The sequence below is a fragment of the Mytilus trossulus genome, chromosome 10 (assembly GCF_036588685.1).
Source record: "Mytilus trossulus isolate FHL-02 chromosome 10, PNRI_Mtr1.1.1.hap1, whole genome shotgun sequence".
NCBI classification, from domain to species: Eukaryota; Metazoa; Mollusca; class Bivalvia; order Mytilida; family Mytilidae; genus Mytilus; species Mytilus trossulus.
In genome coordinates this window covers 47,443,103-47,466,950 of record NC_086382.1, presented here as the reverse complement: position 1 = coordinate 47,466,950, position 23,848 = coordinate 47,443,103, and the positions used below count along the sequence as shown (strand labels likewise).

Here is a 23,848-nt window from a genome sequence, read left to right as displayed (position 1 = left end):
ATTTTGTCAAAGTCTACTTTTTAAAGTTTTAAATTTTAATGAAAATATTCCATTTTTATTTGAAGAAAATCTTTTTGAACTGTTATGACATGGTGTTGCAAAGCTGATTACAGGTAACTATAACATACAGTAATTTTCCATTACTACGACAGTGCGTGTATTCTCGGGTGTGTATAACGTATAGTTTTCTAGAGAACATCCTGTCTACGTGTAATACAGATTGATGACATTATACAACATTTCTTTTGTTAAATGTGATAATAGGTATCTGTGTGACTGTCCATCCCCTATTTCAACACCACTTAATTTTCGACGAAAAAAAATAAAAAATAATTTATATGAAATTAAGAAGAAAAGTAGCAAATATAAACTTTAGTAATTACGCATTGAGTAAACATAATTTCAATATTGCATGAACAAATCCGTGAGAAAACGAATACATGTATGAATTAAGATGTGTTTAAAAAGACCCATTGGCTTTATTTCACACTAGGACCTAAGATACCAGGCAGAAGCTAGCGAACAAAAGCTAGCGAACAATAAGCCAGCGAACAATAAGGCGATATATCGAGAAACCAAAACACAGAATAAGACAACAACGGCCGTTAAATAAAAAAATATTCAGAAAGGCAGAAAATCAGTTAAAATATAGCAATTTTAACTCAATTTTGAAATGTTTTTTATCCAATCTATTGATTTCACAAGTCGCATAACTTTTTAGGCTAATATTCAGTACCACAATAACTATGCATCTATCAACGGATTATTTGTAGGTGTAGGGCCACCTATGCACCCTCTTCAATTTAAAAGTAGTCCTACTCTGTAAAATATAGCACCTTTTATGTCACTGTTTAATCTAGAGCTCAAAATTTGAAAAAAATGTCAAAAAATTAGGGGGGTCGGCCTATTCCAGGGCTTCTAGAGAAAAATAATGAGGGGTGTCACGGGGAATGACTATATAGGTCTTTTAGAGGAGAAACAGGCGCTTCTTTTGCGCTAGGTATCGAAGGGCGCTATGTTCAAAAATCTGAAACTAGAGCTCAAAATTCGAAAAAAAGGTCAAAAAATTAGGGGGGTCGGCCTATTCTAGGACTTCTAGAGAAAAATAATGAGGGGTGTCACGGGGTATGACTATATAGGTCTTGTAGAGGAGAAACAGGCGCTTCTTTTGCACTGGGTATCGAAGGGCGCTGTGTTCAAAAATCTGAAACTAGAGCTCAAAATTCGAAAAAAATGTCCAAAAAATGTGGGTAGGGTCGGCCTATTCCAGGAGTTCTAGAGAAAAATAATGAGGGGTGTCACGGGGAATGACTATATAGGTCTTGTTGAGGAGAAACAAGCGCTCTTTTTGCACTAGATATCGAAGGGCGCTATGTTCAAAAATCTGAAACTAGAGCTCAAAATTCGAAAAAAATGTCAAAAAATTAGGGGGGTCGGCCTATTCCAGGGCTTCTAGAGAAAAATAATGAGGGGTGTCACGGGGAATGACTATATAGGTCTTGTAGAGGAGAAACAGGCGCTTCTTTTGCGCTAGGTATCGAAGGGCGCTATGTTCAAAAATCTGAAACTAGAGCTCAAAATTCGAAAAAAATGTAAAAAAATTAGGGGGGTCGGCCTATTCTATGACTTCTAGAGAAAAATAATGAGGGGTGTCACGGGGTATGACTATATAGGTCTTGTAGAGGAGAAACAGGCGCTTCTTTTGCACTGGGTATCGAAGGGCGCTATGTTCAAAAATCTGAAACTAGAGCTCAAAATTCGAAAAAAATGTCCAAAAAATGTGGGTAGGGTCGGCTTATTCCAGGAGTTCTAGAGAAAAATAATGAGGGGTGTCACGGGGAATGACTATATAGGTCTTGTAGAGGAGAAACAGGCGCTCTTTTTGCACTAGATATCGAAGGGCGCTATGTTCAAAAATCTGAAACTAGAGCTCAAAATTCGAAAAAAATGTAAAAAAATTAGGGGGGTCGGCCTATTCCAGGGCTTCTAGAGAAAAATAATGAGGGGTGTCACGGGGAATGACTATATAGGTCTTTTAGAGGAGAAACAGGCGCTTCTTTTGCGCTAGGTATCGAAGGGCGCTATGTTCAAAAATCTGAAACTAGAGCTCAAAATTCGAAAAAAAGGTCAAAAAATTAGGGGGGTCGGCCTATTCTAGGACTTCTAGAGAAAAATAATGAGGGGTGTCACGGGGTATGACTATATAGGTCTTGTAGAGGAGAAACAGGCGCTTCTTTTGCACTGGGTATCGAAGGGCGCTGTGTTCAAAAATCTGAAACTAGAGCTCAAAATTCGAAAAAAATGTCCAAAAAATGTGGGTAGGGTCGGCCTATTCCAGGAGTTCTAGAGAAAAATAATGAGGGGTGTCACGGGGAATGACTATATAGGTCTTGTTGAGGAGAAACAAGCGCTCTTTTTGCACTAGATATCGAAGGGCGCTATGTTCAAAAATCTGAAACTAGAGCTCAAAATTCGAAAAAAATGTCAAAAAATTAGGGGGGTCGGCCTATTCCAGGGCTTCTAGAGAAAAATAATGAGGGGTGTCACGGGGAATGACTATATAGGTCTTGTAGAGGAGAAACAGGCGCTTCTTTTGCGCTAGGTATCGAAGGGCGCTATGTTCAAAAATCTGAAACTAGAGCTCAAAATTCGAAAAAAATGTAAAAAAATTAGGGGGGTCGGCCTATTCTATGACTTCTAGAGAAAAATAATGAGGGGTGTCACGGGGTATGACTATATAGGTCTTGTAGAGGAGAAACAGGCGCTTCTTTTGCACTGGGTATCGAAGGGCGCTATGTTCAAAAATCTGAAACTAGAGCTCAAAATTCGAAAAAAATGTCCAAAAAATGTGGGTAGGGTCGGCTTATTCCAGGAGTTCTAGAGAAAAATAATGAGGGGTGTCACGGGGAATGACTATATAGGTCTTGTAGAGGAGAAACAGGCGCTCTTTTTGCACTAGATATCGAAGGGCGCTATGTTCAAAAATCTGAAACTAGAGCTCAAAATTCGAAAAAAATGTAAAAAAATTAGGGGGGTCGGCCTATTCCAGGGCTTCTAGAGAAAAATAATGAGGGGTGTCACGGGGAATGACTATATAGGTCTTGTAGAGGAGAAACAGGCGCTTCTTTTGCGCTAGGTATCGAAGGGCGCTATGTTCAAAAATCTGAAACTAGAGCTCAAAATTCGAAAAAAAGGTCAAAAAATTAGGGGGGTCGGCCTATTCTAGGACTTCTAGAGAAAAATAATGAGGGGTGTCACGGGGTATGACTATATAGGTCTTGTAGAGGAGAAACAGGCGCTTCTTTTGCACTGGGTATCGAAGGGCGCTGTGTTCAAAAATCTGAAACTAGAGCTCAAAATTCGAAAAAAATGTCCAAAAAATGTGGGTAGGGTCGGCCTATTCCAGGAGTTCTAGAGAAAAATAATGAGGGGTGTCACGGGGAATGACTATAAAGGTCTTGTAGAGGAGAAACAGGCGCTCTTTTTGCACTAGATATCGAAGGGCGCTATGTTCAAAAATATGAAACTAGAGCTCAAAATTCGAAAAAAATGTAAAAAAATTAGGGGGGTCGGCCTATTCCAGGGCTTCTAGAGAAAGATAATGAGGGGTGTCACGGGGAATGACTATATAGGTCTTGTAGAGGAGAAACAGGCGCTTCTTTTGCGCTAGGTATCGAAGGGCGCTATGTTCAAAAATCTGAAACTAGAGCTCAAAATTCGAAAAAAAGGTCAAAAAATTAGGGGGGTCGGCCTATTCTAGGACTTCTAGAGAAAAATAATGAGGGGTGTCACGGGGTATGACTATATAGGTCTTGTAGAGGAGAAACAGGCGCTTCTTTTGCACTGGGTATCGAAGGGCGCTATGTTCAAAAATCTGAAACTAGAGCTCAAAATTCGAAAAAAATGTCCAAAAAATGTGGGTAGGGTCGGCCTATTCCAGGAGTTCTAGAGAAAAATAATGAGGGGTGTCACGGGGAATGACTATATAGGTCTTGTTGAGGAGAAACAGGCACTCTTTTTGCACTAGATATCGAAGGGCGCTATGTTCAAAAATCTGAAACTAGAGCTCAAAATTCGAAAAAAATGTCAAAAAATTAGGGGGGTCGGCCTATTCCAGGGCTTCTAGAGAAAAATAATGAGGGGTGTCACGGGGAATGACTATATAGGTCTTGTAGAGGAGAAACAGGCGCTTCTTTTGCGCTAGGTATCGAAGGGCGCTATGTTCAAAAATCTGAAACTAGAGCTCAAAATTAGAAAAAAATGTAAAAAAATTAGGGGGGTCGGCCTATTCTATGACTTCTAGAGAAAAATAATGAGGGGTGTCACGGGGTATGACTATATAGGTCTTGTAGAGGAGAAACAGGCGCTTCTTTTGCACTGGGTATCGAAGGGCGCTATGTTCAAAAATCTGAAACTAGAGCTCAAAATTCGAAAAAAATGTCCAAAAAATGTGGGTAGGGTCGGCTTATTCCAGGAGTTCTAGAGAAAAATAATGAGGGGTGTCACGGGGAATGACTATATAGGTCTTGTAGAGGAGAAACAGGCGCTCTTTTTGCACTAGATATCGAAGGGCGCTATGTTCAAAAATCTGAAACTAGAGCTCAAAATTCGAAAAAAATGTAAAAAAATTAGGGGGGTCGGCCTATTCCAGGGCTTCTAGAGAAAAATAATGAGGGGTGTCACGGGGAATGACTATATAGGTCTTGTAGAGGAGAAACAGGCGCTTCTTTTGCGCTAGGTATCGAAGGGCGCTATGTTCAAAAATCTGAAATTAGAGCTCAAAATTCGAAAAAAAGGTCAAAAAATTAGGGGGGTCGGCCTATTCTAGGACTTCTAGAGAAAAATAATGAGGGGTGTCACGGGGTATGACTATATAGGTCTTGTAGAGGAGAAACAGGCGCTTCTTTTGCACTGGGTATCGAAGGGCGCTGTGTTCAAAAATCTGAAACTAGAGCTCAAAATTCGAAAAAAATGTCCAAAAAATGTGGGTAGGGTCGGCCTATTCCAGGAGTTCTAGAGAAAAATAATGAGGGGTGTCACGGGGAATGACTATAAAGGTCTTGTAGAGGAGAAACAGGCGCTCTTTTTGCACTAGATATCGAAGGGCGCTATGTTCAAAAATATGAAACTAGAGCTCAAAATTCGAAAAAAATGTAAAAAAATTAGGGGGGTCGGCCTATTCCAGGGCTTCTAGAGAAAAATAATGAGGGGTGTCACGGGGAATGACTATATAGGTCTTGTAGAGGAGAAACAGGCGCTTCTTTTGCGCTAGGTATCGAAGGGCGCTATGTTCAAAAATCTGAAACTAGAGCTCAAAATTCGAAAAAAAGGTCAAAAAATTAGGGGGGTCGGCCTATTCTAGGACTTCTAGAGAAAAATAATGAGGGGTGTCACGCGGTATGACTATATAGGTCTTGTAGAGGAGAAACAGGCGCTTCTTTTGCACTGGGTATCGAAGGGCGCTATGTTCAAAAATCTGAAACTAGAGCTCAAAATTCGAAAAAAATGTCCAAAAAATGTGGGTAGGGTCGGCCTATTCCAGGAGTTCTAGAGAAAAATAATGAGGGGTGTCACGGGGAATGACTATATAGGTCTTGTAGAGGAGAAACAGGCGCTCTTTTTGCACTAGATATCGAAGGGGGCTATGTTCAAAAATCTGAAACTAGAGCTCAAAATTCGAAAAAAATGTCAAAAAATTAGGGGGGTCGGCCTATTCCAGGGCTTCTAGAGAAAAATAATGAGGGGTGTCACGGGGAATGACTATATAGGTCTTGTAGAGGAGAAACAGGCGCTTCTTTTGCGCTAGGTATCGAAGGGCGCTATGTTCAAAAATCTGAAACTAGAGCTCAAAATTCGAAAAAAAGGTCAAAAAATTAGGGGGGTCGGCCTATTCTAGGACTTCTAGAGAAAAATAATGAGGGGTGTCACGGGGTATGACTATATAGGTCTTGTAGAGGAGAAACAGGCGCTTCTTTTGCACTGGGTATCGAAGGGCGCTATGTTCAAAAATCTGAAACTAGAGCTCAAAATTCGAAAAAAATGTCCAAAAAATGTGGGTAGGGTCGGCCTATTCCAGGAGTTCTAGAGAAAAATAATGAGGGGTGTCACGGGGAATGACTATATAGGTCTTGTAAAGGAGAAACAGGCGCTCTTTTTGCACTAGATATCGAAGGGCGCTATGTTCAAAAATCTGAAACTAGAGCTCAAAATTCGAAAAAAATGTAAAAAAATTAGGGGGGTCGGCCTATTCCAGGGCTTCTAGAGAAAAATAATGAGGGGTGTCACGGGGAATGACTATATAGGTCTTGTAGAGGAGAAACAGGCGCTTCTTTTGCGCTAGGTATCGAAGGGCGCTATGTTCAAAAATCTGAAACTAGAGCTCAAAATTCGAAAAAAAGGTCAAAAAATTAGGGGGGTCGGCCTATTCTAGGACTTCTAGAGAAAAATAATGAGGGGTGTCACGGGGTATGACTATATAGGTCTTGTAGAGGAGAAACAGGCGCTTCTTTTGCACTGGGTATCGAAGGGCGCTATGTTCAAAAATCTGAAACTAGAGCTCAAAATTCGAAAAAAATGTCCAAAAAATGTGGGTAGGGTCGGCCTATTCCAGGAGTTCTAGAGAAAAATAATGAGGGGTGTCACGGGGAATGACTATATAGGTCTTGTAGAGGAGAAACAGGCGCTCTTTTTGCACTAGATATCGAAGGGCGCTATGTTCAAAAATCTGAAACTAGAGCTCAAAATTCGAAAAAAATGTAAAAAAATTAGGGGGGTCGGCCTATTCCAGGGCTTCTAGAGAAAAATAATGAGGGGTGTCACGGGGAATGACTATATAGGTCTTGTAGAGGAGAAACAGGCGCTTCTTTTGCGCTAGGTATCGAAGGGCGCTATGTTCAAAAATCTGAAACTAGAGCTCAAAATTCGAAAAAAAGGTAAAAAAATTAGGGGGGTCGGCCTATTCTAGGACTTCTAGAGAAAAATAATGAGGGGTGTCACGGGGTATGACTATATAGGTCTTGTAGAGGAGAAACAGGCGCTTCTTTTGCACTGGGTATCGAAGGGCGCTATGTTCAAAAATCTGAAACTAGAGCTCAAAATTCGAAAAAAATGTCCAAAAAATGTGGGTAGGGTCGGCCTATTCCAGGAGTTCTAGAGAAAAATAATGAGGGGTGTCACGGGGAATGACTATATAGGTCTTGTAGAGGAGAAACAGGCGCTCTTTTTGCACTAGATATCGAAGGGCGCTATGTTCAAAAATCTGAAACTAGAGCTCAAAATTCGAAAAAAATGTCAAAAAATTAGGGGGGTCGGCCTATTCCAGGGCTTCTAGAGAAAAATAATGAGGGGTGTCACGGGGAATGACTATATAGGTCTTGTAGAGGAGAAACAGGCGCTTCTTTTGCGCTAGGTATCGAAGGGCGCTATGTTCAAAAATCTGAAACTAGAGCTCAAAATTCGAAAAAAAGGTCAAAAAATTAGGGGGGTCGGCCTATTCTAGGACTTCTAGAGAAAAATAATGAGGGGTGTCACGGGGTATGACTATATAGGTCTTGTAGAGGAGAAACAGGCGCTTCTTTTGCACTGGGTATCGAAGGGCGCTATGTTCAAAAATCTGAAACTAGAGCTCAAAATTTGAAAAAAATGTTAGTAAATTAGGGGGGTCGGCCTATTCTAGGACTTCTAGAGAAAAATAATGAGGGGTGTCACGGGATATGACGATATACTAGTAGGTCTTGTAGAGGAGAAACAGACGCTTCTTTTGTGCTAGGTATCAAAGGGTACTATGTTCAAAAATCTGAAACTAGACCTCAAAATTTGAAAAAAATGTCAAAAAATTAGGGGGATCAGCCAGCAGCGGCATAACACAAAAAAGCTCATCATAAATACCAGACGCGCGTTTCATCTACACAGACGTTCCAATCAAAATAATGATTAAAAGGCCAAAATAAAGGATGAAGTTGTAGATCATTGAGAACATAACATTCCTAGTAGTTTTGCCAAATACAGGTAAGGCAGTCTATTCCTGGTGTAGAAAAACCTGAGTTTTTTCAAAAATTCAAAGTGGTGTTAATTTATACGATAATATCAATGATAAGCCAAGTCAACACAAGTGCTGACTACTGGGCTGGTGGTACCTCAGGGGAAATAAATCTCTACCAGCAGTGGCATCGACTCAGTGGTTGCATTTTAAGTTTTAACTCATCATAGATACCAGTATATAAATTTTATATTTATGCCAGACGCGCATTTCGTCTACAATATATCAGTAAATGTCCTGTGAGGGAAAACAGGCGCATCGTTTGCGTAAGACTTCAAAGGGTGCTATGTTCAATTTTGTCAGACAAGAACGCGAAAACCAAAAAAAAAACATATCATAGTCAGCAAAGACTAATTTTCAATTTCTTGTCATATAAAGTCATAATTTCCCCATCCGAATAACATGATAAAAGAGTTTGTAAAATCTGTTATGTAAATACTGATAAAAAGAATGCTGATTACTGGCTGGTTTTCTTTTTCAAGGGTATGTCGAAAAGAAAACGACGAAGATAAAAGAACTTTAGTGCGAATGCCAGCTGGTATATAACCAAATTGGAATTGAAATTAAAAAAACACTCTTTATTTTTTTCTGATATAATTTGTCAAAATAGAACTATTTAAATATCACCTGAGTTTGATCAATAACTATCGACTCGATAAGTTCTTATCTGCACATGCAGCTACTGTACCCGTACACATCAAAACATGTGTTTCATCCTCATTGTTTTCAACACTTTAAATAACCAAGTTTATAAAGTTATGTGATTGACACCTTGAAATAGGTCCTCAACAAATCATAACAGCAGCAAGATGGCAGATTATCAGCATGAGAGAGGCAGGAATGTCGCTGTGGCAATTGCACGTATTGTCGGTCATCACTTTTCCACTATAAGTCGTTTAGAGAATAAAAATTAGGCAGTACACGATATAAAAGACTATCCGAGATCAAAAAGACCCCCTATGCCACCTGCTAAGGAAAATCAAGCATGAGGAAGCTTAGTCAGGAAGAAACCCATTGCATACAAAACAATCCTAAAAAGAGAGAGGTGGGCATACAGGAGCCTTTTAACAATAATTGTTCAAGATTGAATCATCTCTACTGGTTATTGTGCGATGAGACCATTTCAGGGACGTTTGCTTACGAACAGACACACAGTTATCCGTATCTCATGTAGTGCAGAACTCGCCAAAATTGGAAACTAGCATCGTGGAGGAAGATCCATTGTTCAAATGGAATTCGGTTCATCTTCCTTGGCCTGATCGTAGCCCGGATTTGAACCATATCGAGCATATTTGGGACACTATTGGGCGGAAAGTGCACAAAAGGACACACCAGGTTAAACACATGATGAAATAAACAATGCCGTTCATCAGAAATGGTTGCTGCTACCTTAACAACATATTAGCCGGTTCATGGCAGGAATCAAAAGACGTTTAGATGCGGTAATTCGTTTGATTGGAGGCTGCGCACAAAGTACTAATTCTTTGGCGTATAAAGATTAACCATGATGCGAACAATCATCTTAAGATTAATTTTGAAATACCTGACATTGTAAAGTTCGACTACAGTAAAAGTTGAAAAATGCATTTTTTGTACAAAAAATACTACATTTTGTTATTAAAATTGTGGTTGCCAATGTTATCATAAACTATGTTTCAATAGTATCATACACATATTTTATTATATTTCATCCAAAAAAAGAGGCTGATTTTTCAAGTTTTAAAAAATCAAGGTGTTGCAATACTTTTTTCCATGTGTATATATAATCCAGCCGTGCGTAAGATGGGTCCATTAGGGTTGTTAACTAAGCGTCTTTTTGAAATAAGTCACTCGCCTATTGCAAATAAGCAGTCGATGCTCAACATAAGAATACAACGACTCGCAACTATGTGAGTTAAAGAACATGGGTTGTTAACTATGCACTATATAACCGACTTCATCTAGTCAGCCGTTTAACAAACCTTATCTTCACAAAAGTACAAATCGGTCTAGGTATCTCTATAGAAAAGTTTGTTAAACGGATAAAATATTTCGACGTAAATTCGAGAAACGATGCTTGATCGTTGTTCGTTTGAGTGAAACTTGGATTACAGTTCTGTTTCATCAGAATAAAGAATTCACGTGTATTCTTCGCATCATTTATGTTTTACTTTCCAATATGACTAAGTGCCGCCCAAGACCAATAAGTTGTTATGATCCAGGTTGCTTTTCATACCATATTCAAGTCAAGCATTTTCATAAAACTATGGACGGAAAAGATTACCGAATTCAACAACAAAGAGATCAAAGTACTATGTATAAATCACTGCTTTGATGTCTACTCTATCGATCCCGTAAGATTTGAGGAAACTCGAGTTTTTCTCGACCATTGAGATCATACCATGATGGGGAAGATGAACAAATACGTTAAAGCCAAATATATTCGCACTTGCGTGATTGGTACTTTAGATGATCTCTTAACCAACAAAAGCACCACCAAACAGAGATCGACTTATGACATGTGGCCGCAACTTATAAGAAATATGAAAGATAATAAGGTGAAGTGTAACTTGTATGCAGACATACTAACTATACAGCAGGGTCAGTTCCGCGTGATTTCCAATTCCAGAATTTTAACAATAAGGAAAAACAGGGTTCCCGAACTTCTGAATACCGCGTATCGCATCTATAATCGTATACTTGGGGCGATGTAAATGATCTCTTGGAGGAATGGAAAGGTATTCTCAGTCATTTATTTCTTGGTTCAAACAATAAGACATGGAGTCACAACCTCTATTTTCAAACACAAAGGTTCGTGGTTCCATCTCCGTTTCTGGGAGACGATTTCAGGGACCAAATTTTCGACTCTTCCTTCACACCATTTGCGAGTATTATCTTCTGGAACAACGATAGTCTGTCGGAAGGATACGCGACTGATCACGTGTTAAAAGAGAGCCATACCACTTGCACGTAAAAGACAACGTGTTAGCTTCCAAAAAAGAGCAGGCTAATGGCGCTACAAGGCAGCACTCGCACAATAAAAGAAGAAAGGGGTATGATTAATTTAACCCATAATAAATTGTTTCCAAAATAACTATGCTTAAACTAACATCTATAGAAGGTCTATATTTTTGATGATTCTCCAAGACTGTAAAGGTTATGAGAATGTAAAGGTTACTACTTGTAACCAATGATTCAGCGGTTTTCTCTGATAATTCAGAGTAACTACTATGAATATATGCTGCATTCTATTAAACAAGAGATGTCGACGTGCATCAATTTAATTGGCGTGCCTGTGCTATTGAGAGGAGTGACTTGCGGGTACACATTGTCTGTAGGTAAAATTATGATATGTGTTGGTGTATTAGAGGCAGTAACATGGCTACCTTAAAAAAAACGACAGTATTGACGGGTAAGTTATAAAAAGATGATTGTGAGGATTAAATACAAAAAATCTAATTTGACGGATTTCATAATCTTAACGAACATTTACTGATTTGTTTGCTAAATCTTTTCCACCACCTTTTTATACGAGCAATCTTCTGCAATTTTATCATGATGACCTATATAAATATCATTTTTTTGTGAGTATGAATCTAAAATTTCTCAATTTTTATATCGAAACTATCCAGTGGTGTATCCAAAATTCTTCTAAAGTCTTGTAAGTGCTCGTTCATTTCCGGAACAAATGGCTTTAAGCTTTGTATTACTTTTCCTTTCTTAAAATAGAAATAAAGGACTTCTTAACTATGTGAGAGATGTATTAATCATAGAAAGATGTCAAAGTGACGTGACATTACATTGAGTGGTGCACATAGTAAACGCCATGTGTGGGGTATTTACGAGAGGTATGAGTATGATGCAACGTATTACCCTCAATTTTTAAGGTTTCGATATCTACTCTAGTTTGTCTCAACACATCTCACTCCGTGAATCTATTCAATTTCTCTTTCTTGTTCTTCTTATTTTGCTTACCAAACATTCATCACCTGGATCTGAGCTGCCTTTTTATTTTCGTGAAGTTAACAAATCAATGGTTCTGCATGTTTGAATTTGTGGTCATACTTGTCCAGCTTGTTCATTATTTTTTCTCACGTTCTTTTATTGCTGCATCATATTCTATTTGCATCCATTTTATATCCGTTTCATACGTGCTTTTGAATGAACCAACATTTCATTACAGCATCCGAAATGGCCCTCAGAGCTTTCAGGATGGTGATATTGTGTTCATTCATGTTCCAGTACCTGAAGAAACTACACTTGATCGTCCCTTTTTATCAGTGACCCTTTCTGTTGTTATTTTCCCTGAAAAGAGTTATTCAAGTTGGATGACCGTTTCCGATGGATTTGGGCTCTTTTTGGTGAGTCGTCAAAGTTCGTCCCAAAGATGTCCCGTTGGCAATAATCTGAAGACAATACTGGCCACGGCAACAGTCGAATGCGATTATTCTCCAAAACTCATTAAAATGTGTTTACAACGGGGGTTTTCTGTTAAAAATGTAGTTTAACGATGCCTTCGGAGAGACGGGAGAACTAGTGGAGCCAGAATTTCGTTCCTATACCTTTTTACATTTAGGTTTCCTTCACTAATTGTCAGATCGGGGCGTTCCTGGTAGGTTATCCATCCCATACCATTAATTCGCCACCCTAAAGCCAATTTGTTTCCTGTACGCACGCATCTGCGGCAGACCATGTCTCTGCCATCGATAAATGTCCAGTTGAATTTGGATTCAGCAGTAAAAAGGATAAGTCTCCATGTTAGTCTATGTCATCGAATCCGTACCCTCTCCATTTAACTCGCGACATCCTTCGATTCTGCGTAAGTATAGGTCACTTCAACGAACGACGAACTCTTAGGCTGCCTAGATGAAGTCGGTTACAAACTGTTTGCGCATATAGCCTATTTTTGTTTCTTCCATGAGTTTCTCAAAATCGATTACGGAGATGAATAATGCGGATTTGCTAATCTTCACATAACTTCGTTTCACGTGAGTTGCAACCTCGGGGACGTTAAAATGTTGTACCAGTATCTCTACGACGAGTCTTTAGCGCCTTTCAAAGTCATTCTAGAGACATAGAGACATTGAATAGTGCTCGATACATTTAATGATCAAAAGGACAACTCAGTTCCATCTCTATAAAGGTAAATTGTTGAAAAAATGCCTCTGTGTTTGAAATCGAAAAATAGCGTAAAGTTATCTTCGAATTTAAAAAAAATACTAAATGATCATGAATAGATTATTCAGGTCATTAGTTTTAATCGTGAAAATATTACAAACTAATATATTAAATATATTTTACTTAAAAAGCAAATTAATGTTTCTTTCTTTATATATACACATGGAAAAAAGTATTGCAAAATATTGATTTTTTAAAACTTGAATAATCAGCCTTTTATTTTGGATGGAATATGATAAAATATTTGTAAAATAATATTGAAACATAGTTTATGAAAACATTGGCATTTTAACGAACAAAAAATGTTTGAAAAAAAAAATTATTTATCTAACCACAATTCTAAAACCAAAATGAGGTGTTTTTTTTTTGTACAAAAAACTGCATTTTACAACTTTTTCTGAAGTCGAACTTTACAATGTCAGACATTTCAAAATTAATCTTAAGATGATTGTTCACATCGTTAATCTCTATACGCCAAAGAAATAGTACTTTATGCGCAGTCTCCATTTAAACGGTCAACCGCCACTTAACGTCTTATGATTTCTGCCATAAATCAACTAATTTTTTGCATAGGTAGCAGCAACCATTTCTGATGAAGGGCATTGTTTATTTCATCACGTGTTTGGACTGGGGTGTCCTTTTGTGCACTTTCCGCCCAATAGTGTCCCATACATCCTTGATATGGTTCAAATCCGGGCTATGATTGGACCAAGGAAGATAAACAGGATTCTATTTGAACAATAGATCTTCCTCCACGATGCTTATTTCCAATTTTGGCGAGCTCTGCACTACATTGGATACGGATAACTGTGTGTCTGTTCGTAAGCAAACGTCCCTGAAATGGTCTTATCGCACAATAACCAGAAGGGATGATTCAATCTCGAACAATTATTGTTAAAAGGCTCATGTATGCCCACCTCTCTCTTTTTAGGATTGTATTGTATGCAATGAGTTTCTTTCTGACAAAGCTTCATCATGCTTGATTTTCCCTAGCAGGTGGCATAGGGGGTCTTTTTGATCTCGGATAGTCTTTTATATCGTTTATTGCCTGATTTTTATTCTCAAAACGACTCATAGTGGAAAAGTGATGACCGACAATACGTACAGTTGTCACAGCGACATTCCTGCCTCTCTCATGCTGATAATCTGCCATCTTGCTGCGGTTAAGAGTTGTGGAGGACCTATTTCAAGGTGTCAATCACATAACTTTATAAACTTGGTTATTTAAAGTGTTGAAAACAATGAGGATAAAACACATGTTTTGCTGTGTACGGGTACAGTAGCTGCATGTGCAGATAAGAACTTATCGAGTCGATAATTATTGATCAAACTCAGGTGATACTTAAATAGTGTTTAACTAGTTCTATTTTAACAAATTATATCAGAAAAAAATAAAGAGTGTTTATTTAATTTCAATTCCAATTTGGTTAAATACCAGCTGGCATTCGCACTAAAGTTTTTTCATCTTCGTCGTTTTCTTTTCGACATACCCTTGAAAAAGAAAATCAGCCAGTAATCAGCATTTTTTTTATCAGTATTTACATAACACATTTTACAAAATACTTTTTTCAATGTGTATACATCTATTTTTATCAGACAACACCCGCACGTGGACGAGGGTTCTTATACCGTCTTTAAGGTTGTGGCGCTTGTATTGTCATTGATAAAGTTAACCTGATTGTATGTAGTTTTACTATCATACTTTTTTACAATGCAGTACTCTTTGCTGATTTTGGTTATCTAGTACAAAACCTCTGATATGAAAAAACTGTTGAAAGAATAAAAAGTAGACTGTCTATTAAGTCTGTAAGTGTATACAGAACTTTAGGTTATATACCAGCTGGCATTCGCACTAAAGTTCTTTTATCTTCGTCGTTTTCTTTTCGACATACCCTTGAAAAAGAAAATCAGCCAGTAATCAGCATTCTTTGTATCAGTATTTACATAACACATTTTACAAACTCATTTATCATGTTATTCGGGTGGGGAAATTATGACTTTATGTGACAAGATTTGAAAATTAGTTTTTACTGACTCTGATATGTTTTTTTTTGTTTGGTTTTCGCGTCCTTGTCTGACAGTTGAGTTTTTCATTAAATTGTTTTAGTTCCTTTCGACAAAATTGAACATAGCACCTTTTGAAGTCTTACGCAAACGATGCGCCTGTTTTCCCTTCACATGACATTCACTGATATATTGTAGACGAAACGCGCGTCTGGCGTAAATATAAAATTAAAATACTGGTGTCTATGATGAGTTAAAACTTAAAATGCAACCACTGAGTCGATGCCACTGCTGGTAGAGATTTATTTCCCCAAAGGTATCACCATCCCAGTAATTGGCACTTGTGTTGACTTGGCTTATCAGTAATATAATCTTATAAAGTAACACCGCTTTGAATTTTTGAAAAAAACTGAGGTTTTTCTACACCAGGAATAAACTGTCTTACCTGTATTTGTCAAAACTGTTAGGAATGTTTGGTTCTCAATGATCTTCAACTTTGTCCTTTATTTTGGCATTTCAACCACTATTTTGATTCGAGCGTCACTAATGAGTCTTTTGCGCGTCATGTATTTATGATGATTGTTTTTTATTTTGCCGCTGCTGGCCGACCCCCCTAATTTTTTGACATTTTTTTCAAATTTTGAGGTCTAGTTTCAGATTTTTGAACATAGTGCCCTTCGATACCTAGCGGAAAAGAAGCGCCTGTCTCTCCTCTACAAGGCCTATATAGTCATACCCCGTGACACCCCTCATTATTTTTCTCTAGAAGCCCTGGAATAGGCCGACCCCCCTAATTTTTTTGACATTTTTTTCAAATTTTGAGCTCTAGTTTCAGATTTTTGAACATAGCGCCCTTCGATACCTAGCGCAAAAGAAGCGCCTGTTTCTCCTCTACAAGACCTATATAGTCATTCCCCATGACACCCCTCATTATTTTTTCTCTAGAAGCCCTTGAATAGGCCGACCCCCCTAATTTTTTGACATTTTTTTCAAATTTTGAGCCCTAGTTTTAGATTTTTGAACATAGCGCCCTTTGATACCTAGCGCAAAAAGGCGTCTTTTTCTCCTCTATAAGACCTATATAGTAATATCCCGTGACACCCCCCATTATTTTTCTCTAGAACTCCTGGAATAGGCCGACCCTACCCCCCTTTTTTTGACATTTTTTTCGAATTTTGAGCTCTAGTTTCAGATTTTTGAACATAGCGCCCTTCGATACCTAGTGCAAAAGAAGCGCCTGTTTCTCCACTACAAGACCTATATAGTCATACTTCGTGACACCCTCATTGTTTTTCTTTAGAAGCCCTTGAATAGGCCGACCCCCCTAATTTTTTGACATTTTTTTCAAATTTTGAGCCCTAGTTTTAGATTTTTGAACATAGCGCCCTTTGATACCTAGCGCAAAAAGGCGTCTTTTTCTCCTCTATAAGACCTATATAGTAATATCCCGTGACACCCCCCATTATTTTTCTCTAGAACTCCTGGAATAGGCCGACCCTACCCCCCTTTTTTTGACATTTTTTTCGAATTTTGAGCTCTAGTTTCAGATTTTTGAACATAGCGCCCTTCGATACCTAGTGCAAAAGAAGCGCCTGTTTCTCCACTACAAGACCTATATAGTCATACTTCGTGACACCCTCATTGTTTTTCTTTAGAAGTCCTAGAATAGGCCGACCCCCCTATTTTTTTGACATTTTTTTCAAATTTTGAGCTCTAGTTTCAGATTTTTGAACATAGCGCGCTTCGTTACCTAGCGCAAAAGAAGCGCCAGTTTCTCCTCTACAAGACCTATATAGTCATTCCCCGTGACACCCCTCATTATTTTTCTCTAGAAGCCCTGGAATAGGCCAACCCCCCTAATTTTTTGACATTTTTTTCAAATTTTGAGCCCTAGTTTCAGATTTTTGAACATAGCGCCCTTTGATACCTAACGCAAAAGAAGCGCCAGTTTCTCCTCTACAAGACCTTTATAGTCATTCCCGTGACACCCCTCATTATTTTTCTCTAGAAGCCCTGGAATAGGCCGACCCCCCTAATTTTTTTATTTTTTTTTCAAATTTTGAGCTCTTGTTTCAGATTTTTGAACATAGCGCCCTTCGATACTTAACGCAAAAGAAGCGCCTGTTTCTCTTCTACAAGACCTATATAGTCATTCCCCGTGATACCCCTCATTATTTTTCTCTAGAAGTCCTAGAATAGGCCGACCCCCCCTATTTTTTTGACATTTTTTTCAAATTTTGAGCTCTAGTTTCAGATTTTTGAACATAGCACCCTTCGATACCTAGTGCAAAAGAAGCGCCTGTTTCTCCACTACAAGACCTATATAGTCATACTTCGTGACACCCTCATTGTTTTTCTCTAGAAGTCCTAGAATAGGCCGACCCCCCTATTTTTTTGACATTTTTTTCAAATTTTGAGCTCTAGTTTCAGATTTTTGAACATAAAGCCCTTCGATACCTAGCGCAAAAGAAGCGCCTGTTTCTCCTCTACAAGACCTATATAGTCATTCCCCGTGACACCCCTCATTATTTTCTCTAGAAGCCCTGGAATAGGCCAACCCCCCTAATTTTTTGACATTTTTTTCAAATTTTGAGCCCTAGTTTCAGATTTTTGAACATAGCGCCCTTTGATACCTAGCGCAAAAGAAGCGCATGTTTCTCCTCTACAAGACCTATATAGTCATTCCCCGTGACACCCCTCATTATTTTTCTCTGGAAGCCCTGGAATAGGCCGACCCCCCTAATTTTTTGACATTTTTTTAAAATTTTGAGCCCTAGTTTCAGAATTTTGAACATAGCGCCCTTCGATACCTAGTGCAAAAGAAGCGCCTGTTTCTCCTCTACAAGACCTTTATAGTCATACCCCGTGACACCCCTCATTATTTTTCTCTAGAAGTCCTAGAATAGGCCAACCCCCCTAATTTTTGACATTTTTTTCAAATTTTGAGCTCTAGTTTAAGATTTTTGAACATAGCGCCCTTAGATACCTAGCGCAAAAGAAGCGCCTGTTTCTCCTCTACAAGACCTATATAGTCATTCCCCGTGACACCCCTCATTATTTTTCTCTAGAAGCCCTGGAATAGGCCAACCCCCTAATTTTTTGACATTTTTTTCGAATTTTGAGCTCTAGTTTTAGATTTTTGAACATAGCGCCCTTAGATACCTAGCGCAAAAGAAGCGCCTGTTTCTCCTCTACAAGACCTATATAGTCATTCCCCGTGACACCCCTCATTATTTTTCTCTAAAAGCCCTGGAATAGGTCGACCCCCTAATTTTTTGACATTTTTTTCAAATTTTTAGCCCTAGTTTCAGATTTTTGAACATAGCGCCCTTTGATACCTAGCGCAAAAGAAGCGTCTTTTTCTCTTCTACAAGACCTATATAGTAATATCCCGTGACACCCCCCATTATTTTTCTCTAGAACTCCTGGAAAAGGCCGACCCTACCCCCATTTTTTTGACATTTTTTTCGAATTTTGAGCTCTAGTTTCAGATTTTTGAACATAGCGCCCTTCGATACCTAGTGCAAAAGAAGCGCCTGTTTCTCCTCTACAAGACCTATATAGTCATACCCCGTGACACCCTCATTATTTTTCTCTAGAAGTCCTAGAATAGGCCGACCCCCCTAACTTTTTGACATTTTTTTCAAATTTTGAGCTCTTGTTTCAGATTTTTTAACATAGCGCGCTTCGATACCTAGCGCAAAAGAAGCGCCTGTTTCTCCTCTACAAGACCTATATAGTCATTCCCCGTGACACCCATCATTATTTTTCTCCAGAAGCCCAGGAATAGGCCGACCACCCTAATTTTTTGACATTTTTTTCAAATTTTGAGCCCTAGTTTCAGATTTTTGAACATAGCGCCCTTTGATACCTAGCGCAAAAGAAGCGCCTGTTTCTGCTCTACAAGATCTATATAGTCATTCCCCGTGACACCCCTCATTATTTTTCTCTAGAAGCCCTGGAATAGGCCGACCCCCCTAATTTTTTGACATTTTTTTTCAAATTTTAAGACCTAGTTTCAGATTTTTTAACATAGCGCCCTTTGATACCTAGCGCAAAAGAAGCGCCTGTTTCTGCTCTACAAGACCTATATAGTCATTCCCGTGACACCCCTCATTATTTTTCTCTAGAAGCCCTGGAATAGGCCGACCCCCCCTAATTTTTTGACATCTTTTTCAAATTTTTAGCTCTACATTAAACAATGACATAAAAGGTGCTATATTTTACAGGGTAGGACTACTTTTACATACGTTCTAAATTGAAGAGGGTGCATAGGTGGCCCTACACCTACAAATAATCCGTTGATAGATGCAGAGTTATTGTGGTACTGAATATTAGCCTTACAAGTTTTGCGACTTGTTAAATCAATAGATTGGATAAAAACCATTTCAAAATTGAGTTAAAATTGCTATATTTTAACTGATTTTCTGCCTTTTTGAATATTTTTTTATTTAACGGCCGTTGTTGTCTTATTTTGTTTTTTGGTTTCTCGATATATCGCCTTATTGTTCGCTGGCTTATTGTTCGCTAGCTATTGTTCGCTAGCTTCTGCCTGGTACCTAAGATAACTAGAACTAAGCAATGGTTGATCCAGAAATTTTCATAAGTGGGGACTCATTGACTGCCTTAGAGGGGTCACGTCCAGTCATGCTTCCGTGATTCCGTATATAATCTACCATTTGTTTCCCAAGATTATTTTTTTTTGGGGGGGGGCTGGAAAAAAACGAAATCCGCCTCTGCTAATTGGGAAGTCATTTGGACTGATACACACATATATATAAACATACCTCTGTGGAGGATCCATTCATTTTAAAAAGGGGGGTCCCAACCCAGGACAAAAGAAGGAGGGGTGGTTCCAACCATATGTCCCCACTCAAATGCATTGATTGTTAAAAAAAAAAGGGTGGTTCCAACCCCCGAAACCCTCCCCCTAGATCCGCCACTGATACCTAGTATGCATATAATTAAGAACAACTTTAAATATATGCATATAAAATAATGGTACGTCTAAAAACCGTTCAGGATCTCCTGGTTGTACAAAGGACATTAAGCAACTAAGGACATGTATACTAGCTGAGACTACTATAACACATATGTGTTATAGTAGTCTCAGATACTAGTAAATAATAGTGAGAGTTCATGTCTCTGATTCGATTAATGACTTATTTTATAATTTTGTAATTTTTGTTTTGATAAAATCATAGACATATAATACATGTATTGAGACATATATAATACATGGACATAAAATACATGTGTCTTTGAAAAAATCAAACCATCTTTAAAGAAGTTATTTCAGTTTGAATCGACCGTCTTTTGCATTAGGATTCCAAAACGACTTACGTTGATGTTATATTCGGTGATTTTTACACTAAACGTTTTCGTAATTTGTTTTAAAAATATTAAAAAGTACATGTACATCGTTTTTTCCAGATTTGTATAGTAACTGGTTTAATTAAGTCCCCTTGATGAAATTTAAATTGCGAGACGCTAATTAATAAACTATCTATCTATCGGCATGCGCCGTTATTTTGGATACGTCACGGATGACCGACGGTCATATTCAATACGATATACCAATCATCATTTGAATTTGGTCAATTGATCTTTAATAATTAGGACTAATTGGAAATTGCAGAGAATATGTCGCTGGTGATGGTTAAAAACGTATAAAAGTAAACTTTGCAAAAAAAAAGGTATCCTTGGAAAAAATTATGAAAATATATGAATATGCAAAATAATTTTTTCTTTCCGAAATAATAATTAAAGACGTTTAGAAATAACAAATTTTCACAGTTGGGAAATTTTCAATTCAAGTTATTTCCTTTTGAAAACTTTGACAAATATAGATCTTATTCGATGTACAATGTGGGCCGCTTGGAGATCAACTTGTGAAACCCTGCTTAATTAGGGTTTGTCTACTTTCGTCTTTTTATATTGCCAAACATTCTATAATCAAGGATTTGTACAAGGCCTTGTTATAATATAATGAATCTTATCGCCAATATCACCATAATTACATAAAGAACAGATACAATATTCTCCTAAAGAGTTTGCCATCTAACAATTCAAAAAGAAATGTTGCGTCGAAACTGAGGTACCAAATCTATAAAAAGAATCACTATTTTAGTCGAAATTAAACTGTATATATTCTTTTTTTCAAAACTCCTGAAATAATTTAACATTATCTATAGAGAGCTTACATATGCAAATCTTTTTTAAAAGTATGTGAGCGCTGGGAACAGTATATATGTTCCTGGTGAGCGTAAATAAAATTTGTTTATTATCCCCCCTTTTTTTCCTTTTATAAATTTTAATTGTAAACGATTTTCTTTCTAAATTTGTGTTTGCTCATTAACTGGGGTTCATGCTGTCAAAAAAAATGTCTCCTTGTGTATAAGTTATTGATAAAACAAAAAAATGAAGCCGCAAGAAGAAGAACGGTACGCCTAAATACCGCTTGAAGGACCTCCTGATTGCACTCATGACATATAAACGAAGTGCACTCAGGACCCTTTATAGTCATCGCACACAGGATTGATGCATATATTCGTTATACGCTTCTTATTTTAGAGTTAAATTTGGTAGAATTTGAAATCGAACTTATATAGATATGTTAATTCTTATAAAATAATGAGGGCACGTGTCACTGATTACACAACTACTGAGTCATGAATTATCCAATCAACAAAATTGATTTGATTATCTTTATTGTTGTTTACAGATTGTGTTGTTAGTACAGTGTGACCATGCGGGAAGTAATATTGTGACGTTTTAAATGAATATCACGATGTTTTCAGATTTTCGTATTTTATTAAAATTTCGTTCCATAAATTTTTAAGTTTTATTCTTAATTTTATAATCCTGTCCTGGATCATGCAGTAATTAATTCTTTGTACGATTTTGAAAAGGGAAATAAATGTTCATACTTTAAAAGAATTTATATAAATTAAAGTTTTGTATATGGAATCCGTTCTTAACTGTAAAAGCCGTACTTTTCAAACAATCAAACTCATATACATGTAGTTAGATGTTATTTCTCATTTTTATCGAACTTGTCCAGGAATTTTATTTTTGAGTTATACGAATGTTTTAAGAAATCCGCATTTATTAAGGTTTTTTTCTGTAATTAAAGTCGTTTTGTCCAGTTTCACAAGCCTGAAATGAATTTCAATGTGAAAATAAATTCTGAAAATGAATTTGTCTCCGTTTTCGTCTCCGTTTTTTGAAAATTATGATATTTTGGGTATAATTATTTCTAAACAATATGTTAATTAGATTGTAGTAAGATTCTAAACTTAATTTAAAAAATGATTTTTGTTACAGCAAGAAAGACTTTTTCGAAAACAGTCTATTGACACGAAATCCGTTCAAACCACAACTAAGTCTTCGTGCACAGATTTCCATTAAGGTTAAACTGAATATTGTACATACTTGTCTTCTCTTGTATAATGGTTTGTTGAGAATAAAGATATACAAATTCAATAAAATTAGATATTCAGTCAACATTGTGTTGATTTAGAGAGAGAGAGAGAGAGAGAGAGAGAGAGAAAAGAATCTCGATGAAAAAAAAAATCGAACTTGTTACAGAAAAAAACGCAACTATAAAATAATTTTCTTTATTCGTGAACTGCAAAACACAACAAATTAATTTACCCGTCATCATGAAAAATAAACTGAAAAAGTACATCGAATGAGATATTTTATTTTTTCTATATACAAATTCATGTTAAAGGTAAAACTGAACTAACGATACAATTCCTAAAAAAACAATAAAGATAATCCAATCAATTTTGTTGATTGGATAATTCATGGCTCAGTAGTTGTGTAATTAGTGAATCGTGCCCTCATTATTTTATAAGAATTAACATCTATCTAAGTTCGATTCAGGCGGGGATCCAGAGGGGGGGGCGGGGGGTTGGAACACCCCTTTTTTTGCCGATCAATGAATTTGAATGGGGACATGTAGTTGAACCCCCCCCCCCCCCCCTTTGTCCTGGGTTAGCCCCCCCCTTTTTAAAATGGCTGGATCCGCCCCTACGATTTCAAATTCTACCAAAATTTAACTCTTAAACATGAAGCGTATAACGAATATAAACATCCATCATGTGTGCAGATACGATGTCGGTAATGGGTCCTGAGTGCACTTTGTATGTCCTGAGTGCACTCAGGAGGTCATGAGCGGTTGTTTAGACATACCCGAAGAATAAATCATTTCCTGAACTTAAAATACATTTATCTGTAATTAAAGAAAATTCGCCTTAATTCTCACATATATTTAAACAATTGTAAAATAATTAATTCGACGACTTTCTGTCTGTTTACTTATACTTTTCTTGTTCAGTTTTTGTTTATACCCATTATAGATAAACGGAAATAAGTACTTTTTTAGGAAAATTTACAACTAGATGAACGGAATTAAGTACTTTTTGAGGAAAATTTACAACTCAAATTTTCAAAAACAAAATTCTACACTTTTTACCTGGATTTTTTTTCTCTGTCTCGAATCCGCAACCGGTGACCCCGTATCAAACATAGCGACCAACACCTCACATGACGTATTCTCGATGTTGAGGTATTGACAATACACAATCACATTTATCGATATACAGCAAGTAAGGCTAGTAATTTGGTGTTGAATGCTAGTAG

General features: G+C 37.4%; 1 protein-coding gene across 1 annotated transcript in view; it reads right to left on the bottom strand.

Moving 5' to 3' along the window:
- Nucleotides 1–23,848, bottom strand: part of LOC134687958 (uncharacterized) — an 83,318-nt gene that overhangs the window by 44,851 nt on the left and 14,619 nt on the right. The window lies entirely within an intron of this gene.